Source organism: Arachis ipaensis, chromosome B9 (genome assembly GCF_059453495.1).
Source record: "Arachis ipaensis isolate K30076 ecotype BB chromosome B9, ASM5945349v1, whole genome shotgun sequence".
Taxonomy (NCBI): Eukaryota; Viridiplantae; Streptophyta; class Magnoliopsida; order Fabales; family Fabaceae; genus Arachis; species Arachis ipaensis.
Genome location: NC_142444.1, coordinates 29,619,068 through 29,628,679, shown reverse-complemented (window position 1 = coordinate 29,628,679; position 9,612 = coordinate 29,619,068). Strand labels below are relative to the sequence as shown.

At 38.9% G+C, this 9,612-nt stretch overlaps 1 non-coding gene across 1 annotated transcript; it reads right to left on the bottom strand.

Moving 5' to 3' along the window:
* Nucleotides 1–714: 714 nt before the first annotated feature.
* Nucleotides 715–822, bottom strand: LOC148544145 (small nucleolar RNA R71). The gene has a single exon (XR_015901977.1). It is a non-coding gene; the product is annotated as a small nucleolar RNA R71 (small nucleolar RNA).
* Nucleotides 823–9,612: the final 8,790 nt, after the last annotated feature.

Below are 9,612 nucleotides of genomic sequence, written 5' to 3'. Positions count from 1 at the left end.
ATTTATTTATTCATCTACTAACTTATCTTCATCTCACATCTCTGCTCCTATCATCACCTTTGTGTTTGGATTCTTCATTCTTCTTCACCCCTATTCCTTCTCCCCCTCCACTAACAACAAGGAACATCTTTACTGTGACATAGAGGATTCCTCTTCTTTTCTTGTTTTCTTCTCTTTCTTATGAGCAAGAACAAGAAAAAAGGCATTCTTGTTGAAGCTGATCCAGAACCTGAAAGGACTCTGAAGAGGAAACTAAGAGAAGCTAAATTACAACAATCCAGAGACAACTTGATTGAAAATTTCGAACAAGTAAAGGAAATGGCAGCCGAACCCAACAACAATACAAGGAGAATGCTTGGTGACTTTACTGCACCTAATTCCAATTTACATGGAAGAAGCATCTCCATCCCTACCATTGGAGCAAACAATTTTGAGCTGAAACCTCAGCTAGTTTCTCTGATGCAGTAGAACTGCAAGTTTCATGGACTTCCATCTGAAGATCCTTTTCAGTTCTTAACTGAATTCTTGTAGATATGTGATACTGTAAAGACTAATGGAGTAGATCCTGAAGTCTACAGGCTCATGCTTTTCCCTTTTGCTGTAAGAGACAGAGCTAGAATATGGTTGGATTCTCAACGTAAAGACAGCCTGAATTCTTGGGATAAGGTGGTCAAGGCTTTCTTAGCCAAGTTCTTTCCTCCTCAAAAGCTGAGTAAGCTTAGAGTGGATGTTCAAACCTTCAGACAGAAGGAAGGTGAATCCCTCTATGAAGCTTGGGAGAGATACAAAGGACTGACCAAAAAGTGTCCTTCTGACATGCTTTCAGAATGGACCATCCTGAACATATTCTATGATGGTCTGTCTGACTTAGCTAAGATGTCATTGGATACTTCTGCAGGTGGATCCATTCACCTAGAGAAAACGCCTGCAGAAGCTCAAGAACTCATTGACATGGTTGCTAATAACCAGTTCATGTACACTTCTGAGAGGAATCCTGTGAGCAATGGGACACCTCAGAGGAAGGGAGTTCTTGAAATTGATACTCTGAATGCCATATTGGCTCAGAACAAAATATTGACTCAGCAAGTCAATATGATTTCTCAGAGTCTGAATGGAATGCAAGCTGCATCCAACAGTACTCAAGAGGCATCTTTTGAAGAAGAAGCTTATGATCCTGAGAACCCTGCAATAGCAGAGGTAAATTACATGGGTGAACCATATGGAAACACATATAATCCATCATGGAGAAATCACCCAAATCTCTCATGGAAGGATCAAAAGCCTCAACAAGGCTTTAATAATGGTGGAAGAAACAGGTTTAGCAATAGCAAGCCTTTTCCATCATCCACTCAGCAACAGATAGAGAATTCTGAGCAAAATCTATCTAGCTTAGCAAATCTAGTCTCTGATCTATCTAAGGCCACTGTGAGTTTCATGAATGAAACAAGATCTTTCATTAGAAATTTGGAAGCACAAGTGGGCCAGCTGAGTAAAAGGATCACTGAAATCCCTCCTAGTACTCTCCCAAGCAATACAGAAGAAAATCCAAAAGGAGAGTGCAAGGCCATTGACATAACCAAAATGGCCGAACCCAAAGAGGGAAAGGAGGACGTGAATCCCAAGGAGGAAGACCTCCTGGGATGTCCAGTGATCAATAAGGAGGTTCCCTCTGAGGAACCAAGGGAATCTGAGGCTCATCTAGAGACCATAGAGATTCCATTAAACCTCCTTATGTCCTTCATGAGCTCTGATGAGTATTCCTCTTCTGAAGAGAATGAGGATGTTACTGAAGAGCAAGCTACCAAGTTCCTTGGTGCAATCATGAAGCTGAATGCCAAACTATTTGGCAATAAGACTTGGGAAGATGAACCTCCCTTGTTCACCAATGAACTAAGTGATCTGGATCAACTGACATTGCCTCAGAAGAAACAAGATCCTGGAAAGTTCTTAATACCTTGCACCATAGGCACCATGATCTTTAAAGCTCTGTGTGACCTCTGTTCAGGTATAAACCTCATGCCCCTCTCTGTAATAGAGAAACTGGAAATCTATGGGGTGCAAGCTGCTAAAATCTCATTAGAGATGGCAGAAAATTCAAGAAAACAGGCTTATGGACAGGTAGAAGACGTGTTAGTAAAGGTTGAAGGCCTTTACATCCCTGCTGATTTCATAGTCCTGGATACTGGAAAGGAAGAGGATGAATCCATCATCCTAGGAAGACCTTTCCTAGACAAAGCAAGAGCTGTGATTGATGTGGACAGAGGAGAACTAGTCCTTCAACTAAATGAGGACAACCTTGTGTTCGCAACTCAAGGATCTCTCTCTGCAACCATGGAGAGGAAGCATAAAAAGCTTCTCTCACTACAGAGTCAACTAGAGCCCCCACAATCAAACTCTAAGTTTGGTGTTGGGAGGCCATATCCAAACTCTAAGTTTGGTGTTGAACTCCCATATCCAAACTCTAAGTTTGGTGTTGAGGAGTCTCAACAAAGCTCTGCACATCTGTGAGGCTCCATGAGAGCCCACTGTCAAGCTATTGACATTAAAGAAGCGCTTGTTGGGAGGCAACCCAATGTTTATTTATCTAATTCTATTATTTTTGTTTTTCATGTTTTCTTAGGTTAATGATCATGTGGAGTCACAAAATAAACAAAAAAATTGAAAACGGAATCAAAAATAGCAGAAGAAAAATCACACCCTGGAGGAGCATCTGTCTGGCGTTCAGCGTCAGAACAGAGCATGGTTCTGGCGCTGAACGCCCAAAATGGGCAGCTTCTGGGCACTGAACGCCCAGAACAAGTATGGTTCTGGCGTTCAACGCCAGATATGGCCAGTAAATGGGCATTGAACGCCCAAAATGGGCACCAACCTGGCGCTGAACGCCCAGAGTTGTGTGCAAGGGCATTTTACATGCCTAATTTGGTGCAAGGTTGTAATTCCTTGAACACCTCAGGATCTGTGGACCCTACAGGATCATCTTAGGATCTGTGGACCCCACAGGATCCCCACCTACCTCCACTCACTTCTTCTCACCCTCTCTCTCCATTCATGATCATCCCTTCTGTTTTCCATTTACCACTCACATCCATACACCCACCTACCTTCAAAATTCAACATCTCTTTCCCACCCAATCCCACCCATATGGCCAAACACACACATCCCTCCATCTCCTCCATATCTTCTTCTTCTTCTTCTATTCTTTCTTCCTTTGCTCGAGGGTGAGCAATATTCTAAGTTTGGTGTGGTAAAAGCATAGCTTTTTTGTTTTTCCATAACCATTGATGGCACCTAAGGCCAGAGAAACCTCTAGAAAGAGGAAAGGGAAGACAAAAGCTTCCATCAAGGGTCTATAGCTCAGTGGTAGAATATTTGACTGCAAATCAAGAGATCCCTGAGACACCTCAGGGGATACATTTTCTTCCACACAATTATTGGAAGCAACTAAGGGTGGAACATCAAGAGCACTCCATCATCCTTCATGAAATTAGAGAAGATCAAAAAGCAATGAGGGAGGAGCAACAAAGACAAGGAAGAGACATAGAAGAGCTCAAGGACATCATTAGTTCCTCAAGAAGGAAACGCCACCATCACTAAGGTGGATTCATTCCTTGTTCTTATTTCTTCTGTTTTTCGTTTTCTATGTTATGTGCTTATCTGTGTTTGTGTCTTCATTACATGATCATTAGTAGTTAGTAACTTTGTCTTAAAGTTATGAATGTCCTATGAATCCATCACCTCTCTTAAATGAAAAATGTTTTAATTCAAAAGAACAAGAAGTACATGAGTTTTGAATTTATCCTTGAACTTAGTTTAATTATATTGATGTGGTGACAATGCTTCTTGTTTTCTGAATGAATGCTTGAACAGTGCATATGTCTTTTGAAGTTGTTGTTCATGAATGTTAAATATGTTGGCTCTTGAAAGAATGATGACTATGAGACATGTTATTTGATAATCTGAAAAATCATAAAAATGATTCTTGAAGCAAGAAAAAGCAGCAAAGAACAAAGCTTGCAGAAAAAAAAAAGAGAAAAAAATAGGCGAAAAAAATAAAGAGAAAAAGCAAGCAGAAAAAGCCAAAAGCTCTTAAAACCAAGAGGCAAGAGCAAAAAGCTAATCTTAAAACCAAAATGCAAGGGCAAATAAAAAGGATCCCAAGGCTTTGAGCATCAGTGGATAGAAGGGCCTAAAGGAATAAAATCCTAGTCTAAGCGGCTAAACCAAGCTGTCCCTAACCATGTGCTTGTGGCGTGTAGGTGTCAAGTGAAAACTTGAGACTGAGCGGTTAAAGTCAAGGTCCAAAGCAAAAAAAGAGTGTGCTTAAGAACCCTGGACACCTCTAATTGGGGACTTTAGCAAAGCTGAGTCACAATCTGAAAAGGTTCACCCAGTTATGTGTCTGTGGCATTTATGTATCCGGTGGTAATACTGGAAAACAAAGTGCTTAGGGCCACGGCCAAGACTCATAAAGAAGCTGTGTTCAAGAATCATCATACTGAACTAGGAGAATCAATAACACTATCTGAACTCTGAGTTCCTATAGAAGCCAATCATTCTGAACTTCAATGGATGAAGTGAGATGCCAAAACTATTCAAGAGGCAAAAAGCTATAAGTCCCGCTCATTTGATTGGAGCTATGCTTCATTGATAGTTTGGAATTTATAGTATATTCTCTTCTTTTTATCCTATTTGATTTTCAGTTGCTTGGGGACAAGCAACAATTTAAGTTTGGTGTTGTGATGAGCGGATAATTTATACGCTTTTTGGCATTGTTTTTAGTATGTTTTTAGTAGGATCTAGTTACTTTTAGGGATGTTTTCATTAGTTTTTATGTTCAGATCACATTTCTGGACTTTAATATGAGTTTGTGTATTTTTCTGTGATTTCAGGTATTTTTTGGCTGAAATTGAGGGACTTGAGCAAAAATCAGATTCAGAGATTGAAGAAGGACTGCTGATGCTGTTGGATTCTGACCTCCCTGCACTCAAAATGGATTTTCTGGGGCTACAGAACTCAAAATGGCGCGATTCCAATTGCGTTGGAAAGTAGACATCCAGGGCTTTCCAAAAAAATATAATAGTCTATACTTTGGCCAAGAATAGACGACGCAAACTGGCGTTCAACGCCAGCTTTCTGCCCAATTCTGGCGTCCAGCGCCAGAAAAGGATCCAAAACCAGAGTTGAACGCTAGAAATGGATCAAAACCTGGCGTTCAACTCCACAAATGGCCTCTGCACGTGGAAAGTTAAAGCTCAGCCCAAGCACACATCAAGTGGGCCCCGGAAGTGGATTTATGCATTAATTACTTACTTCTGTAAACCCTAGTAGCTAGTTTATTATAAATAGGACCTTTTACTATTGTATTAGACATCTTTGGAATCATCTTTGAATATTTGGAATCATCTTTGGATCTTTGGATTATATTTTGATCTATTGATCACGTTTTGGGGGCTGGCCATCTCGGCCATGCCTGGACTTTCACTTATGTATTTTTAACGGTAGAGTTTCTACACTCCATAGATTAAGGTGTGGAGCTCTGCTGTTCCTCAAAGATTAATGCAAAGTACTACTGTTTTCTATTCAATTCATCTTATTTCGCTTCTATGATATTCATTCGCACTTCAACCTGAATGTGATGAACGTGACAATCATCATCATTCCCTATGAACGCGTGCCTGACAACCACTTCTGTTCTACCTTCGACTGAATGAGTATCTCTTAGATCTCTTAATCAGAATCTTCATGGTGTAAGCTAGAATGATGGCGGTATTCAAGAGAATCCGGAAGGTCTAAACCTTGTCTGTGGTATTCCGAGTAGGATTCAATGAATGAATGACTGTGACGAGCTCCAAACTCGCGATTGCGGGGCGTTAGTGACAGACGCAAAAGGATAGTAAATCCTATTCCAGCATGATCGAGAACCGACAGATGAATAGCCGTGCCGTGACAGGGTGCGTTGACCATTTTCACTGAGAGGATAAGATGAATCCATTGACAAGGGTGATGCCTCCAGACGATTAGCCGTGCCGTGACAGGGCATTGGATCATTTTCCCGAGAGATGACCGAAAGTAGCCATTGACAGTGGTGATGTATCACATAAAGCCAGCCATGGAAAGGAGTAAGACTGACTGGATGAAGATAGCAGGAAAGCAGAGGTTCAGAGGAACGAAAGCATCTTTATTCGCTTATCTGAAACTCTCACCAATGTTTTACATAAGTATTTCTATCCCTATTTTATTATATTATTTTCAAAAACTCCATAACCATTTGATATCCGCCTGACTGAGATTTACAAGGTGACCATAGCTTGCTTCATACCAACAATCTTCGTGGGATTCGACCCTTACTCACGTAAGGTATTACTTGGACGACCCAGTGCACTTGCTGGTTAGTTATGCGAAGTTGTGAAGATATGTTTAGACCATGGTTCTGTGCATCCGTTTTTGGTGCCATTGCCAGGGAATCAATTTCGAACAATAATTCACAACCTGAGTAGCAATTTCGCATACCATTCACCCTTTTCTGGCGTTTGAATGCCAGAATCATTCCTCTTTGGGCTCTTACTGTCCTCAGAGGGATTTTGGGCAGTGGCTTGGTCATCCTCTGTCAGTTGTTCCTTTCTTGGCTTTCTGCTACCTTGAGTGGAGACATTCAATGTCTTCCCACTCCTTAAATGAACGGCTTGGCACTCTTCTGTTATCTGTTTAGATAGCTGCTGTCTTGTCTGATCCAATTGTGATTCCATATTCTTGTTAGCATTTTTAGTGTCTTGTAGCATCTCTTTAAATTCTGCTAACTGTTTTGTTATAAGAAGCAATTGCTGATTGAGTTCAACAACTTGTTCTGGAGAGCTAAGTTCAATGCATAATGATTTAGCCTCTTCTTTCATGGAGGACTCACTACTTAAGTACAGATGCTGATTGCTAGCAATTGTATCAATGAGCTCTTGAGCCTCTTCAATTATCTTCCTCATGTGTACAGATCCACCAGCTGAGTGGTCTAGAGACATCTGGGCCTTTTCTGTAAGCCCGTAGTAGAAGATGTCTAACTGCACCCATTCTGAAAATATTTCAGAGGAGCATTTCCTTAGCATCTCTCTGTACCTCTCCCAGGCATTATAAAGAGATTCATTATCCTCTTATTTAAAGTCTTGGATGTCCAACCTTAGCTGTGTCATCCTTTTTGGAGGGAAATATTGATTCAGGAATTTGTTTGATAACTGTTTTCATGTTCTTATGCTTGCTGTGGGTTGGTTATTTAACCACCTCTTAGCTTGATCTTTTATAGCAAATGGAAACAGTAATAATCTGTAGACATCCTGATCTACTTCTTTATCACGTACTGTGTCAGCAATTTGTAAGAACTGTGCCAGAAACTCAGTAGGTTCTTCTTGTGGAAGACCGGGATACTGGCAGTTTTGCTGCACCATCATAATGAGCTAAGGGTTTAGCTCAAAATTGCTGGCTCTGACGGGAGGTATATAGATACTACTCCTATATGAAGGAGTAATGGGGTTAGCATACGACCCCAGAGTCCTTTTGGACTGTTCATTTCCACTTGAGTCCATGATGGAGAAAGGGAGATGATGTGGAATGTGAAATAAAAATTTTATTTATTATTTTTATTTATTTTTTTCAAAATTAAGGAAATTAAAATAAAGTAAATGAAAAAAGAAGGTATAAGTTTCGAAAATTAAAAGAAGAGAAATAAACAAAATTAGAAAACTAAATTAATTAATTAATTAAATAGATTTGAAAAATAATGGGTGAGGATTTTCAAAAAATAAAGAGAGAGGAAATTTTGGAAAAGATATGTCTTAAAATTAAAGATACTTGTAAGAAAATAAATAAATAAAAGAAAATATTTGAAAAGGATATGATTTTAAAATTTTAAAGGTTGAATCTTTCTTAACAAGAAAACACTAAACTTAAAATTTTTCAATCAAACTAATAAATTAGGACAAGTAATTCGAAAATAAAAAAAAATAAAAAGATTTTGAAAAATTTTATAAAAGATTTTCGAAAAATATAAAAAAGCAAATTGAAAAAGAATTTGTTTTGAAAAAGATTTAAAAAGATAAATTTTTAAAATTGAAATTTTAACTTGACTAACAAGAAACTACCAAATTTTAAAAACTTTGACTAAGTCAACCCAAGGAATTCGAAATTGATGAGTAAATAAAAGAAAAGATATTTTTTTGAATTTAATGAGGAAAAAGAAAAACAATAAAGTGACACCAAACTTAGAATTTTTAGATCAAAATAAAGAAAACAAACAAGAAAACTTTGAAGATCAAGATGAATATCAAGAACAAATTTTGGAAATCTCTAAGAAAATAAAAACACAAAGGACATCAAACTTAAAAAATTTTTATACTCTGGACACTAATAATTCGAAAATGTATAAGATAAACAACAACAGACACCAAACAAGAAAATTTAAAAATCAAATAAGGAAAATTATCAAGAACAATTTGAAGATCAAGAAAGAACTAAGAACATGTAAATAAAAATATGAATACAAATAAAAACATGCAATTAACACCAAACTTAAAACATGAAACTAAACTCAAACAGAAGACTCAATTATTAGTTACTCTAAACCAAAAAGAAGATAAATTTTTTGTAATCTAAGCAACAAGATGAACCGTCAGTTGTCCAAACTCGAACAATCCCCAGCAATGGCACCAAAAACTTGGTGCACAAAATTGACTTCGTAATATTCACACAGATAGACCGACAAGTGCACCGGATCGTCCAAGTAATACCTCAGGTGAGTGAGGATCGATCCCACGGAGATTGTTAGTTTGAGCAAGAAATGGTTACCTTGTAGATCTTAGTCAGGCGGATAGAAAAGATGATAGTTGTTGTGAAAAACGCATAAAATAGATAAATAAATAAAACGTTACCAGATAGATGTGAAATCAGGGATGATAGAACGATTGAGGTTTTGGAGATGCTTCTTCCTTCTGGATCAACTTTTTTCACCATCTACTCCAACTTTTGATTGATTAATTCCATGGCAGGCTGTAAATGATTAACGCCGGGTCAGTGGTCATTAATTTCCTCTGCTTCAGATCAAACGCTGGGTCAGCGGTCATCCAATCTGAACAGGGGTGAAGCTCCTGCAGTCCATTCCCTTGGTGATCCTACTCAAAGTGCCACAGACAAAGGTCGAATCTTCCAGATCAGAGAATGATGTGTCTTGGTTCTAGCCTATACCAGAAAGGCCCTAATCGCCCCGTACCTCGGCTGCACTCATGTTGGAATAGGATCCATTGATCCTTTTGCGTCTGTCACTACGCCCAACACTCGCGAGTTTGAAGCTCGTCACAGTCATCCCTTCCCAGATCCTACTCGGAATACCACAGACAAGGTTTAGACTTTCCAGATCTCAGGAATGGCCACCAATAATTCTAGCCTATACCACGAAGACTCTGATTGTGAACCAGGAGGCTAAGAGATATGCATTCAAGCTTGTTTTCATGTAGAACGGAAGTGTTTGTCAGGCACGCGTTCATAAGTGAGAATGGTGATGAGTGTCACTTGATCATCACATTCATCATGTTCTTGTGTGTGAATGAATATTTTAGAATAAGAATAAGCTTGAG